Consider the following 16,582-nt stretch of genomic DNA (forward strand, 5'->3'; position numbering starts at 1 on the left):
AACTTCCCCCAGTACATTGGCAAAGCAGCTTTTGGCTGAGGAAAAGGGAAGGGATTTGAAGCTAGCATCACTCCAAGAAGGGGGGCTTAGCCCACGCAGGCTAGCAAGAAAACTCACTTATGATATACATTTTCCTCACACAACCTAATGAAAGGACAAAGCCTTATGACAGTAATATCCCCACGTGGGCTTGTAACCTGGATACAGGAACGCTCAGTAACCGAACTATAGGATATAATGGAGAAGCAGAGCAATGTGACGATAGTATCCCCACGTGGGCTTGTAACTTTAATACAGGGACGTTCAGTGAGCGGACTTACACAGCGTAAAGCCCAAAAGCGCATATGAAAAAATATTTATATATCTAAACAGTAAAATGTGACTATGCTGAAATAAAGTGACTCAGTATGACGGTAATATCCCCGCATGGGTTAGTCGCCTGAATACAGAGACACTTAATAAGCGAACTGCAAAAAGCAAAGTCCAAAAACACATGTGCAAAGGTATCTAAACTATAAATGCTGAAATAAAGTGACTCGGTGAACATACGCATAAAATATACTAAACTGGTATATACTAACTATATAACAAGATGCCAATAAATATTGTGGTTAGTTAACTGAATATAATGGCCGAACGGCCACAGTGCTAAAAACATCCTGGTGTAAGTGGCGCATGCGCTGTCGGACTCCACACGCCATATGGATCCACCTCCCGACGGCGGTGAACAAGTCCGCCGAAGCCGAGCGAGGACACAGGACAGTCAAGTGCCGACAAAGGGAGAATCCAGCCGGGACTCCAAGGCGCATGCGCACAACCAGTGCCCTAGTAAGCGTGAACATACGCATTCTAAGCATAAATTAATATAACTACTACAACAATTTGGAATAAATACATACAGACTTAGGTACATGTTGTACAAAAATAGTCCATATTGCCAGGTCAATTGCTTATTGATTTAGCACCGAATATCCATGTTGATATTGGAAGCTGCACATTGCTCAAAAGAATCCATAAATGGTCCATATTGCCGGATCAATTGCATGCTAAACAATGTCCTTATTATATCAAGATGTTAAGCAGCAGAGTAGAAAGCTCAATGTTGAAATCCCTTATTTTTGGAGAAAATAACCATAAATGGCCGATACGTCTGGAAAGATGGTAAGTTGAGATATACTGAAAAAGTAACAATAAACAATGTTAGAAAAACAACACAAAAACATACGTATTAAAACATTCCCACTACCCATAAAAACAGTGTCAGAAAAGGAAATAAGCAAGGAAATAAATTAAAATAAAATAAAATGAACAGGACAAAGTTGCAAAAACTATAAAAAGGCACTAAATCCCGGGCTCTCATTTAAGCCCTGGGGGGCCATAGTACCCAATCTGTAAATCCAGTGGCTCTCAGTCTGTGCTAAACGTCTACCCAGATCTCCACCACGGACCCCCATGGAAATAAGATCAATCCCCCTCACCACCAGGCCATTCGTACTGCAGTTGTGGAACCTCTTAAAATGGCGAGGTAGAGTTTTTAAACCAATGTCATCCTCACTGCTTTTGGCTCGTTCAACTAATGGGGTCAGTTTAGAAACATTGTGGACAAGCATTGGCCAGTTTTATTGTCCGACCCAATACTAAAAAGGATTTTGCATGCGAAACCACTAGTGACAGCACGAAGATCGAAGAATTTGGTGGATACATTGGTCCATAGTTTTTATAATCCTAGTGGATGTAACAACAAAATATCACCTAATGCTGGATTTTATCCATGCGGCCTTTGTAAGGCCTGTGCTAATACCGTCAAATCTAAATTTTTCACTAACTATGATGGGTCTAAACAATTCGATATCAGGAAAAATATCAATTGTTCGTCTAAGGGTGTGATCTATCACGCCACGTGCCCCTGTGGCAAGATTTATATCGGCCTCACCACACGCGAGCTCAAGATTCGTATTCGCGAACATTGTAGAGACATTGAACGAGCCAAAAGCAGTGAGGATGACATTAGTTTAAAAACTCTACCTCTCCATTTTAAGAGGTTCCACAACTGCAGTACGAATGGCCTGGTGGTGAGGGGGATTGATCTTATTTCCATGGGGGTCAGTGGTGGAGATCTGGGTAGACGTTTAGCACAGACTGAGAGCCACTGGATTTACAGATTGGGTACTATGGCCCCCCAGGGCTTAAATGAGAGCCCGGGATTTAGTGCCTTTTTATAGTTTTTGCAACTTTGTCCTGTTCATTTTATTTTATTTTAATTTATTTCCTTGCTTATTTCCTTTTCTGACACTGTTTTTATGGGTAGTGGGAATGTTTTAATACGTATGTTTTTGTGTTGTTTTTCTAACATTGTTTATTGTTACTTTTTTCAGTATATCTCAACTTACCATCTTTCCAGACGTATCGGCCATTTATGGTTATTTTCTCCAAAAATAAGGGATTTCAACATTGAGCTTTCTACTCTGCTGCTTAACATCTTGATATAATAAGGACATTGTTTAGCATGCAATTGATCCGGCAATATGGACCATTTATGGATTCTTTTGAGCAATGTGCAGCTTCCAATATCAACATGGATATTCGGTGCTAAATCAATATGCAATTGACCTGGCAATATGGACTATTTTTGTGCAACATGTACCTAAGTCTGTATGTATTTATTCCAAATTGTTGTAGTAGTTATATTAATTTATGCTTAGAATGCGTATATTCACGCTTACTAGGGCACTGGTTGTGCGCATGCGCCTTGGAGTCCCGGCTGGATTCTCCCTCTGTTGGCACTTGACTGTCCTGTGTCCTCGCTCGGCTTTGGCTGGGCCAGTACGCGGACTTGTTCACCGCCGTCGGGAGGTGGATCCATATGGCGTGTGGAGTCCGACAGCGCATGCGCCGCTTACACCAGGATGTTTTTAGCACTGTGGCCGTTTGGCCATTATATTCAGTTAACTAACCACAATATTTATTGGCATCTTGTTATATAGTTAGTATATACCAGTTTGGTATATTTTATGCGTATGTTCACCGAGTCACTTTATTTCAGCATTTATAGTTTAGATACCTTTGCACATGTGTTTTTGGACTTTGCTTTTTGCAGTTCGCTTATTAAGTGTCCCTGTATTCAGGCGACTAACCCATGCGGGGATATTACCGTCATACTGAGTCACTTTATTTCAGCATAGTCACATTTTACTGTTTAGATATATAAATATTTTTTCATATGCGCTTTTGAGCTTTACGCTGTGTAAGTCTGCTCACCGAACGTCCCTGTATTAAAGTTACAAGCCCACGTGGGGATACTATCGTCACATTGCTCTGCTTCTCCATTATATCCTATAGTTCGGTTACTGAGCGTCCCTGTATCCAGGTTACAAGCCCACGTGGGGATATTACCGTCATAAGGCTTTGTCCTTTCATTAGGTTGTATGGTTCGGTTACTGAGCGTCCCTGTATCCAGGTTATAAGCCCACGTGGGGATATTACCGTCACATTGCTCCGCCCTTTCAGTACACCTTGTGATCCGGTTACTGAGCGTCTCTGTATCCAGGTTACAAGCCCACGTGGGGATAGTGCCGTCACATTGCTCCGCCCTTCCATTACATCTTATGGTCCGGTTACTGAGCGTCTCTGTATCCAGGTTACGAGCCCACGTGGGGTTAGTGCCGTCATATTGCTTTGCCCCTCCAACTACTTCCTATGGTTTGGGATGTTTATACTTATATATTGGAGTTGTGTCCTTTTAAAGCCCAGCTATTGGACGTTCTTGTGTCCTGGTTACCAGCTTATGTGGGGATACTGTCATCACGTTTAGTCCACCCCTTCTTTGTTCCCTGTGGCCTGATTGGCTGTCGTTTGGTTAAATACATGCCTATTCCCCGTTCAACACAAGCCCCGGAAGAAGAATTCCATCGAAACGCGCGTTGGGCAGTAGGCAGGTCTCGTGTCTGGTGTTATTTGGTAATTATATTTTGATTTCTTTATATTACATTACATCTCATTTATGGGTGTTTATAAGCGGTTGTTCACGTCATCGGTACATCCTAGTGTCCAGGTTGATGCAGATAGCCGCTTGGGTGTGCATTTTACCAGCGACATGGCTTGTTATTAGTTTATGTAATTCCGCTATACACCCCTGTTAGCATGTGGCTTTAGTGATTACTGTTGCTGGGGTGGCGCCGCTTTGCACAAACTGTTGCTTTACACATTCAGTAGCAGTTAGTATTGAACACAATAGGACATTTAGGCATGATTGCTTCATATATAGTTCTTATATAGGTAATTATTGGTGCATACAGAGCGCTTCCCATGCATAAGTGATTTTCATTATATAATTGCCTCTTATTATGAGCATTATGTTAGTTCTTAGGCCAGATGTTATAAGATTGGTCATATAGGCAGCTTTAGGATGTATTTTCACCAGTACATGATACCTGCGTTTTTGTAGCTCGGAGGTACTTTTTATGTATTAACCTGTTCATATCAAGGTTGAGAATTTTATTCTGTGTTTTTTCAATAAAAATGTATGTGTTTTTGGAACTTTACATTCATATGGTCTCCTTTATTTTTGGGAGGGGTCCTGAGTATCTAAGGATTCTTATGATGTTACATCGGCTCATCTTCTCATTCAGGTCTCTACAATATCGGATCCTCTCAGTGAAGATCTTCTACAAAAGAACATTTTCCTGATTTACCCATCAAAGATGGATATGGACAGAGACAAGATGGCGGAGAGGATATTACACCTCACCCTATAGAGATCCTCTTCCGGCTTACTGGAGAGGTGAGAGATTCTGATGACGTCACATTACATCATTCTTATCTATGGGAATAACAGATGGACAGAACTGGAGAGGTGAGGACTCTGGAAATGACTGTAGTGAGATTTATTAATGTGTCTCTCCATTACCAGGATTACACAGTGGTGAAGAAGACCTCTAGTGATCGCTGTCAGGACCCTGTGTCTGAGGGATGGGGAAGACCCCTGAGCCCAATCACGGGGCCTCCCCCTCACCTCCTGACACATGAGGACATGAATGACCAGAAGATCCTAGAACTCATCTACAAGATGATTGAGCTGCTGACTGGAGAGGTGACACTGCTGGGAATGCTGGGACATTATACAGTAACACTATGAAGGGATCGGGGGATGACGGTATCATTGTATGTGTCAGGTTCCTATAAGGTGTCAGGATGTCGCTGTCTATTTCTCCATGGAGGAGTGGGACTATTTAGAAGGACACAGAGATCTGTACAAGAACGTCATAATGGAGGTTCCCCAGCCCCTCACATCTCCAGGTAATAGACAGGACTAAATACACACGGCCTATTATTATCTGTATGTAAAGAATGAATTCACTCCCTGTATGTGTTTCCTCCAGAAATATCCAGTAAGTAGACAACACCAGAGAGATGTCCCCGTCCTCTTCTTCCACAGGACTGTAACCAAGAAGATCCCAATGCTCCTCAGGATCATCAGGTAGCTGGAGAGAAGGTGTCAGGAGATCTCCCCTATGATGTGTAGACGCCGGTGAAGGTCTTGTGCTCAGTCTTGTTTTATCCACCAGTATTATATGTTTTATACTTGTGAGATGAGAATGGTGGAGATGGCAGGATTAGAGCTGATCACAGATGTGACTTCTCCATCTGTCGGTGACTTTTACAATATTTGTTTCAGGGTGAAGATCTGACCGATATTAATACTACAGAGACATATGTGAGGGGGGATGAGTGGTGTAAAGAGAAGATTCCCACATATGGCTACCCAGGTGAGTAGTAACCACTAAATGCAGAGAAGTCACAGATTCTTCTCATCACCGGCTGTGGCTGCTTTATCGGTGGTGTAGTCCGGCCGTATTACCATGATCACCATTTTACCTCTAGACCACAACATTCTCCTTCACCCAAAACTGTTCTAATGACTTTGGCCATTGAAAGCCCTTTTCTATAGATCTTACAACCTGGTAGATCCACTTACCCCCTGGGTTTAGGAGATGCTGTTACCTGCCCAGGTCTGTAAACTATAAAGCCAAATGACAGCGTACGTAGAATGTGCTGACAAGATAGAAAATAACTTGAAGAAAAATATTCTGATGGGCCTGTAAGAGAAAGCGGAGGGTGATGATGCTGTTGGCTTCCTAGAACCCTGAGATCTTATCGGATGAATCTCCCTTCTCTCCCTTCTGTGCTGCTGAATGTGATCATATGGTCCCTACAAGACCAGGTCCAGTCTTTCTGGCCAAACTTCCAGGAGGATTGTGATAATCTACAGTTAGGGCCAGAAATATTTGGACAGTGACACAATTTTCGCGAGTTGGGCTCTGCATGCCACCACATTGGATTTGAAATGAAACCTCTACAACAGAATTCAAGTGCAGATTGTAACGTTTAATTTGAAGGGTTGAACAAAGATATCTGATAGAAAATGTAGGAATTGTACACATTTCTTTACAAACACTCCACATTTTAGGAGGTCAAAAGTAATTGGACAAATAAACATAACCCAAACAAAATATTTTTATTTTCAATATTTTGTTGCAAATCCTTTGGAGGCAATCACTGCCTTAAGTCTGGAACCCATGGACATCACCAAACGCTGGGTTTCCTCCTTCTTAATGCTTTGCCAGGCCTTTACAGCCGCAGCCTTCAGGTCTTGCTGGTTTGTGGGTCTTTCCGTCTTAGGTCTGGATTTGAGCAAGTGAAATGCATGCTCAATTGGGTTTAGATCTGGAGATTGACTTGGCCATTGCAAAATGTTCCACTTTTTGGCACTCATGAACTACTGGGTAGCTTTGGATGTATGCTTGGGGTCATTGTCCATCTGTACTATGAAGCGCCGTCCAATCAACTTTGCAGCATTTGGCTGAATCTGGGCTGAAAGTATATCCCGGTACACTTCAGAATTCATCCGGCTACTCTTGTCTGCTCTTATGTCATCAATAAACACAAGTGACCCAGTGCCATTGAAAGCCATGCATGCCCATGCCATCACGTTGCCTCCACCATGTTTTACAGAGGATGTGGTGTGCCTTGGATCATGTGCCGTTCCCTTTCTTCTCCAAACTTTTTTCTTCCCATCATTCTGGTACAGGTTGATCTTTGTCTCATCTGTCCATAGAATACGTTTCCAGAACTGAGCTGGCTTCTTGAGGTGTTTTTCTGCAAATTTAACTCTGGCCTGTCTATTTTTGGTATTGATGAATGGTTTGCATCTAGATGTGAACCCTTTGTATTTACTGTCATGGAGTCTTCTCTTTACTGTTGACTTAGAGACAGATACACCTACTTCACTGAGAGTGTTCTGGACTTCAGTTGATGTTGTGAACGGTTCTTCTTCACCAAATTAAGTATGCGGCGATCATCCACCACTGTTGTCATCCGTGGACGCCCAGGCCTTTTTGAGTTCCCAAGCTCACCAGTCAATTCCTTTTTTCTCAGAATGTACCCAACTGTTGATTTTGCTACTCCAAGCATGTCTGCTATCTCTCTGATGGATTTTTTCTTTTTTTTCAGCCTCAGGATGTTCTGCTTCACCTCAATTGAGAGTTCCTTTGACCGCATGTTGTCTGCTCACAGCAACAGCTTCCAAATGCAAAACTACACACCTGGAATCCACCCCTGACCTTTTAACTACTTCATTGATTACAGGTTAACAAGGGAGACGCCTTCAGAGTTAATTGCAGCCCTTAGAGTCCATTGTCCAATTACTTTTGGTCCCTTGATAAAGAGGACGCTATGCATTACAGAGCTATGATTCCTAAACCCTTTCTCCGATTTGGATGTGGAAACTATCATATTGCAGCTGGGAGTGTGCACTTTCAGCCCATATTATATATATAATTGTATTTCTGAACATGTTTTTGTAAACAGCTAAAATAACAAAACTTGTGTCACTGTCCAAATATTTCTGGCCCTAACTGTACATAAACCCATCACACCGGTGCCATGATATATCTCTGAGCTGTGCGTGGCTGATGGCTGTAATATACATTTATTCCTGCCTGCAGGAGATGTGTTGGCTCCAGCCTTGGTTTCATGGATTCACTCCACCTCATAAATTACATTGTTCTTGATCTTAAGAAATTCAGATTACTGCACAATCTCTCCTGAAATGGGGAGCAATATTATTTCCTCTAATCTTCTGGTCAGGATTCATAGCAGCTGCAATGGTCCACCATAAATGAATGCAACTCTGGTTTACTGTTGTGTAATCTGTATTTGTAGTATTCAGTTAATGAGATCCTCGGGCTCTGTGGCGGGGCTTTATGTGGTGCTCTGATTACATATGCACCTTTATTGACCTATGACAGGTCGCTGATCCCTCACTGACCTGCCCCCATTTTTACATAATGCATATAATAGTTTTGATATTATTGTTGAAAATGTCTATAATATTGTGGCTATTGGGAGGCTTAGAAAAAAAGAATTACATCCAGCAAAACTACACCAGCGGCGCCTGTCCAGTAGCATCTATCTCTTACTTATAGATTCTACTACGCAGGCGCCGCCATCGACCTTATGACCTGTTATAAGCCAATACAGATGCATATGTAATCAGGGCACCACATAAAGCCCCGTCCACAGCCCTGCCCCACAGCACCACATAAAGCCCCGCCCACAGCCCCGCCCCAGAGCACGAGAATCTCATTAACTGAAAACTACAAATACAGATAAAACAACAACCACAAGACGGATTTCATCACCAGGTATCAGTGTAATCAGTATAACGGCACCGACCTGACACTGTCTGTAGTCACTGAGCACAATCCTGCTGACAGGTTCCCTTTAAGACATCTCCGCTCTGCACTATTATACACAGTTCTCTTTAAATGTGTAATATTTCTTCTTGAAACTCATCTGACAGAAAATATTGGAGCTTCCGATAGTTTAGATTGTGAAGTCACCGAGCCCCGTGCCCTAATTACCCCAGAGAGGTTTCACCACTAGCTGCTCATTTATTACTGATGGAGACTGTTCAGTTTGAGCATTTCAGTAGATGTTATTGTCTATAGTCAGTTTCTGATTACAGTAGTGTCCAGAATCCTTTGATTTATCCTCTTCCCGCAGCCAGTTTTGGGTTCTTAATCCGGCCCCATTTTTACAATCTGACGTGGTCACTTTATGTGGTGATAACTTTGGAATTATTCACAAAGGATAATAGAAAACAAATGGATCTTACAAATTATTTTCCAGCTTCTCACAATACCCTACATACGATTGTACACTACTCTCTGGGCACATGGCCGTATTCAGAAGGGAAGGAGCGCCATTTAGCTGTTTGAATGCAGATCTAGCTGGAATAGTTTGCAGACACAATGTATTGGGAGCAATGTTCGTGGTCAACTGGCAGCTCAAAAGATCTCCACCATGAACATGCTTGGCACTATCTTCTCTGCTTTCCATATCCCAAGGATTGCCTTGCTCATCGCCCTTTAACACCATTACATGGATCTGGACTTACACTGGGACCCCTAGGCTTGGACCATGGTGTTACCTGCTATTCTGTGGTATTAGATGGCAAGAAGAATAGTCAGGTAGCTGGGTCAGAACTGGAAGGACAGAATACAGAATCAGAAGACACAAGAGTAGTCAGTAAACGGGCCACGGTCACAACAGGAAACAAATACACAAGCCACAAGCTGAGCACAGAGGACTGAACCAGAGGAGAACAGCGCTGTTTCTGGCAGATTCCGGCCATGTGCTTTGAGCTTTAGTAGGGTGTGGTACTTTCCTATTGGCTGAAGTAGGGAGCAGATTACTCCAGCTGGACAGGAACAGATCCCAGATGAGATTGGACACACCATATGCAGAAGCCCTAATATGACTAAATGACAGAAAACCAGAAGAGTCGAAATCCTCATAAAGTGATTCCATTAATAAATTAATTCACTGAGGGTTATAATCTATACATATGTGGTCAAAATTGTTGGTACACCTCTTTTAATGACAGAAAAACCCACAATGATCACAGAAATAACTTGAATCTGACAAAAGTAATAAGAAATAAAAGATCTATGAAAATGAACAAAGTTAGACATTGATTTTCAACCATGCTTCCACAGAATTTAAAGAAAAATAAAACTCATGAAATAGGCCTGGACAGAATTGATGGAACCCCTGAAAATAATGTGACAAAAGGGACATGTTATATCACGGTGTGTCCACTAACTAGCATCACAGAGGTCTACAATCTTGGAATCAGTGAGTGGCCTGTATATAGGGCTACAGATACTCACTGTGCTGTGTGGTGACATGATGTGTATCACACTCAACATGGACCAGAGGAAGCGAAGGAAAGAGTTGTCTCAGGAGATTAGAAAGAAAATTATAGACAAACCTGTAAAAGGTAAAAGTTATAAGACCATCTCCAAGCAGCTTGATGTTCCTGTGACTACAGTTGCACATATTATTCAGAAATGTAAGATCCATGGGACTGTAGACTACCTCCCTGGACGTGGCCGCGGGAGGAAAATTGATGGCAAAGCAAAGAGACGGATAATACGAATGGTAACAAAATAGCCCAGAAAAACTTCTAAACAGATTAACCCCTCTCTGACCTTAGAGGTACTATCCCATCGAGGTGACCTGGGCCTATCTGACCCTCGACGGGATAGTACGTCATAGCGATCGGCTGCGCTCACGGGGGGAGAGCGGCCGATCACGGCCGGGTGTCAGCTGCCTATTGCAGCTGACATCCGGCACTATGTGCCAGGAGCGGTCACGGACTGCCCCCGGCACATTAACCCCCGGCACACCGCGATCAAACATGATCGCGGTGTGCCGGCGGTATAGGAAAGCTCCCTGCGGGCTTCCCTGAGACCCCCGAAGCAACGCGATGTGATCGCGTTGCTGCGAGGGTCTCATTACCTCCCTCCCTGCAGCAGGCCCAGATCCAAAATGGCCGCGGCATCTGCAGGGAGGGAGGTGGCTTACCAAGTGCCTGCTCAGAGCAGGCGCTTGGTAAGCCTGCAGCTGTGCATGTCAGATCGCTGATCTGACACACTGTACAGCAAGGTGTCAGATCAGCGATCTTACACTAAACATGACCCCCCCTCTCTCCCGGGGCAATGTTATAGTGTAAAAAAAAAATATTCCAATGTATATAAAAAAAATAAAAAAAAATTCCCAAAAAATCCCCCCCCCCCAAAAAAAAAATATTGTTCCTATAAATACATTTTCCCTTCCCCCATGACGGCACACCTGAGAGAGGGGATCCGCCCAGTCAGGACAGGAAACCCTACTGAAAATAAAAGGGCGGTACCTCTCTGTCACTTCAGTTGGGTTTCCTGTCCTGACAGGGACCCTTGTGCTGAACACGGCGGTGATTCCACTTACCCAGGTCCCGTCCCGGCGTGGAAGAACAGGCAGCGCCTGTGCGTCGGAGTTCGGGTCCTGGATGCGCCGTCCGCGGGTCCTCCGGGTCTCTGCGTCCGAGCGGGCGTTTTGGCAGCATGGACAGAAAGCCGGGTTCCTTTCCATGGCTGCCACGCCGCCCTCCCCTCTCTGCCGGCGTCCAGGTGCGGTGGCCGCTTCCGGGTCGCTCATCTGACGTCACGCGCAAGGCACGCTGGGAATGGGCGTGCCCGCGTGACGTCGGGGGCGGGCGCCGGATCCAAGATGGCGGCGCCCATGAAGAAACGCTGGCCGGTGAAAGGGAACTCCGGCGGCACGGCAGAGAGAGGGAGGGGTCACTATTGGGCACCGAATGAGGCAGGGAGTGCAGTGGTCCCCCCATAAAAGGGTGCTGGACCACAGAAGACGCGCTCATGTCCAAAAACTTCACCATGGAAGTGGGACAACAGGAGCAACAGCAGCAGCAGCCGCCTTCACAGCAGCAGCAGCAGCAGCAGGAGCTCTCACCAGATGCCTTGCCGAGCCACCAGCATACCAAGAGCAGCCGCTCAAGTGGTAGGAACAGCAGTTGTCCTGTCCGACAAGATTCGTCGGTGTCCAGGAGGGACGCTTCACGTGCATCTGTCCAGCCTCCAAAATCGGTACCCTTGATTGTCGGTGGTGGTGAGTGATCTACGTGAATGCCACCCCTATGGTAACAGGGTCCATTTTTGTCTGTTTTGATCACTAGGGGTCCAGGAAAGCTGGTGGTAAAACAAAGAACCGAGAGTGTGCCCTTTGTAAAGACCCGCTTGCAGTTCAGTGGCAGAAGGATCTCTGTGCTGACTGCATTAGTAAAACTATACAAGAAGAGACCCCTAATTTCGCCACTAGCCTTAAAGCCATAATACAGGCTGAAATAAAAGACTCCTTGAAATTGGCCCTTAATGAACCGAGAAGAAGAAGCCGTGAGGCGTCTACAGAGTCAGATGCCTCTCAGAGACAGGGGAGTCATAAAACATCCCGGTCTCCCTCTACCTCCTCGGCCTCTGTCCAGTCTTCAGATTCCTCCTCGGACAGTGATTCAGGAGGTCGTCCATGTTTTCCAACTGAGGATGTAGATAAATTGGTTAAAGCAGTTAGATCTGCAATGGGTCTTAAAGAGGAGAAGACACCTAGGTCACTAGAAGATGTCATGTTTGGTGGCTTAGAAGAGAAAAGGAAACACACGTTTCCGGTTAATGTGAAAATAAAAGCATTAATTGAGAAAGAGTGGAAAAAACCTGAAAAAATGGGTTCTTTGCCCTCTTCATCCAAAAGGAGATATCCTTTTGAGGATAATGACTCTGAGTCCTGTGAGAAGATCCCTAAAATTGACAGGGCAGTAGCCAAATGTTTAAAAAGATCATCCCTTCCGTTAGAAGACTCTGGTGTCCTCAATGACCCGCTTGACAAAAAAGCAGATAGTTTTCTGAGACACATCTGGGAAGCCTCAGCGGGGGGGCCTAAAGCCAGCAATTGCTGGAACATGTACGGCCCATGCTCTAATAGTCTGGCTACAACAAATAGAGGATCAGCTAAGAGACAAAGTACCCAGAAGTGACATCCTTGCAAATATATCTTTAGTGCAAGGAGCAGCAGCTTTTTTGGCAGACTCTTCTGCGGATTCCACAAGACTAACGGCAAGAGCATCGGGCTTGTCCAATGCGGCAAGAAGAGCCCTTTGGCTCAAAGGTTGTCCGGGGGATTTGCCATCTAAACACAAGCTGTGCTCTATTCCATGTAACGGCCAACTTCTCTTTGGGAAAAAATTTGAAGAGATCCTGGAACATGCAGGAGATAAAAAGAAAGTTTTTCCCAACATCCATAAAGATTCTAAAAAACCTTTTTTTCGGAGGAGAAGATATAACAGAGGTCGCCCCCCAGGGGAGAGAAAAAATTGGGACTTTAGGGATAAGAGAGGATCGGGCTATATGTATAAAGGGCCCTCTACATCGGCAAAAAAATCCCCCCAATGACATTATGCCAGAAGTGGGAGGAAGACTCTCCCTCTTCTTTCCGGCCTGGGTAAATATCTCCCCCAGTACCTGGGTCATGAACATTATCAAAGACGGCCTAAAAATAAAATTCGTCTGTCCACCCAGACGAAACTTTATAATAACTCCCCGAAGGAAGTCCCAGCAGGAACAATCTGCCCTAGAAACCGAGGTCTTGGGACTTATCCACAAAAAGGTTCTTCAGGAAGTCCCGGTTCAGGAAGAGGGAGACGGGTTTTACTCCCCCCTCTTCTTGATCCAAAAACCGGATGGTTCTTGGAGAACTATTATAAATCTAAGGAAGCTCAACCAATCTATAGAGACATACTCTTTCAAGATGGAGTCTATAAACACGATCATAAAACTTCTCTTCCAACACTGCTTCATGGCAGTAATAGACTTAAAGGATGCATACTACCATATACCAATACATCAGGAATATCGGAAATACTTGAGAGTAGCTCTCTATATTCAGAATCAGGTAAAACATTATCAATGTACAGTCCTTCCATTCGGCCTGTCTACTGCCCCCAGGGTTTTCACCAAAGTAATGGTGGAAGTAATGTCATACCTCCGGTCCCGGGATGTAGTAATTGTCCCATATCTAGACGATTTCCTTGTAATAGGGAGGTCAGAGTCCCACTGCACTCATCAAGTATCAGTGGTAACATCAACTCTAATGGAGCTGGGTTGGATAATAAACATCCCCAAGTCCAGACTACTGCCAGTAAAACTACAGTCCTTCCTGGGGTTAATACTGGACTCCGAGCGTCAGCTCTGCCTCCTTCCAGAAAACAAAGTGAACAAGATAATAAACCTGGCCAGTACAGCAATACGTCAACCAGCAATGACTCTGAGAAAGGCGATGTCCCTTCTAGGCTCGTTAACATCGTGTATTCCGGCAGTAGAATGGGCACAATTCCACCTAAGACAACTGCAGTGGGAAGTTCTCTCAGCTCAAAGACTATTAAGAGGGCATTTAGAAGGAAATCTATGTCTCTCCCTGGGCATAAGGGATTCCCTAGTTTGGTGGACGGTGGAAGACCACCTGACAATGGGGGTCCGGTGGAAAAATCCGGTCAAAGACATCATCACGACCGACGCAAGTGGTACAGGTTGGGGAGCTCACCTGAGGTCTCACTCTGTACAAGGTACCTGGTCCATACGAGAAAAAAACTATGGGTCAAACGAAAAAGAGCTATGGGCAGTGGAGAAAGCCCTAAGACATTTTCTCCCTACTCTTTCAATTGGCAGAACAACACCTGTTATCTCTGTCAGCACTACACATCAAAGGCATAGAAAACACACAAGCAGACTTCCTGAGTCGCAGAGGCTTAAGACAGGGGGAATGGTCCCTAAACCCCCAGATATTTCAGCAAATAGTCCAAGCCTGGGGCACACCAGAAATAGACTTGTTTGCCAACTCACGCAACAAAAAAGTCAGAAAGTTCTGCTCCTTAAATCCAAGAGAACATCCCTTCGCAGTAGATGCCCTACTGATACCCTGGAAGTTCTTCCCCCCGATAGTGATGATTCCAGCTGTAATCCGGAAGATCAGAGAGGATCAGGCGAAAATTATCTTCATAGCTCCATTTTGGCCAAGGAGACCATGGTTCTCCCTTCTAAGGCAGATGTCGGTAACAGACCCATGGATTCTGCCAGAGGTTCCGGACCTGCTAACCCAGGCCCCATTAACCCACTCTCAGGTGAAGGACTTCCATCTGGCAGCCTGGAATTTGAGAGGGCGTTACTAAGTCGCCAAGGATTCTCACCAGGTTTAATCTCCACCCTGTTGAAAAGCAGAAAACCCATAACTTCTAGAATCTATGGTAGGACATGGAAAAAATTTCTTGACTTCCTGGGTGAACCATTGGGGGAGGTGGCTCCAGTGGGTCCTATCCTGGAATTTCTGCAAGCAGGATTACATCTTGGGTTAGAAACCAGCACCCTTAAAGTTCAGGTTTCAGCCTTGGGGGCCCTATATAACTGTAATCTTGCCTCAAATAGATGGGTTTCACGATTTATAAAATCTTGTAGTAGATCTCGGCCGGTCGTTATCCCAAAAATCCCTCCTTGGGATCTAAATTTGGTCTTAGAAGCCCTAACTAAACACCCTTTTGAGCCCTTACAGGAGTTATCACCTAAGTTACTTACCCTTAAAACAGTTCTACTGGTAGCCTTAACATCGGCACGTAGGGTAAGTGATTTACAGGCCCTGTCAATATGCCCTCCTTATACTCAGGTTTTTGATGACAGGATCGTTCTAAGACTGGACCCGGCTTATCTCCCCAAGGTGGTTCAAAAGTTCCATAGGAGTCAAGAGATTACCTTACCATCATTCTGTAGTAATCCCAAAAATCCATGCTAGATGTGAGAAGATCTATGTTACAATACATATCTATGACTAGTCAGTGGAGGAAAGACCAAACCCTATTCATAGCCTTTCAGGGTAGCAAAAGAGGGTGTGGGGTAGCTAAAAGTACTATTGCTAGATGGATTAGGGAGGCCATTAGTTTATCCTACTCTGCGGGTGGCACTCCGGTTCCTGAAGGCATCAAGGCTCACTCTACCAGAGCTGTGGCTACCTCCTGGGCAGAAAAGGCTAAGGTATCAATTGATCAAATTTGCAAGGCTGCTACCTGGTCCTCACCCTCAACTTTTTTCAAGCACTACCGGCTAGATCTTTCTTCCTCTGCTGACCTAACCTTTGGTAGAAGGGTACTACAAGCGGTGGTCCCTCCCTAAGGTTTCATTATACAAAAGTCTCTCAGGTGTGCCGTCATGGGGGAAGGGAAAACACCAAGGTTACTTACTGGTAGCCGGTTTTTCCGGAACCCATGATGGCACCCGTATATTCCCCCCCTTTATCACCTTTTCGGTGTGCACTATTGCTTTGGGTGCTTTTTTAGTTAATATGATGTGGTGATGGATTACCATGTATACTAACCAGGGGGGCCTCTCATGCTCTGAAAACCAACTGAAGCGACAGAGAGGTACCGCCCTTTTATTTTCAGTAGGGTTTCCTGTCCTGACTGGGCGGATCCCCTCTCTCAGGTGTGCCGTCATGGGTTCCGGAAAAAACGGCTACCAGTAAGTAACCTTGGTGTTTCTTTATCTAAATAAAAAAACAAACAATAACAGTACACATATTTAGTATCGCCGCGTCCGTAACGACCCCACCTATAAAATTATGTCACTAGTTAACCCCTTCAGTGAGC

Source organism: Ranitomeya imitator, chromosome 2, assembly GCF_032444005.1.
Source record: "Ranitomeya imitator isolate aRanImi1 chromosome 2, aRanImi1.pri, whole genome shotgun sequence".
Taxonomy (NCBI): domain Eukaryota; kingdom Metazoa; phylum Chordata; class Amphibia; order Anura; family Dendrobatidae; genus Ranitomeya; species Ranitomeya imitator.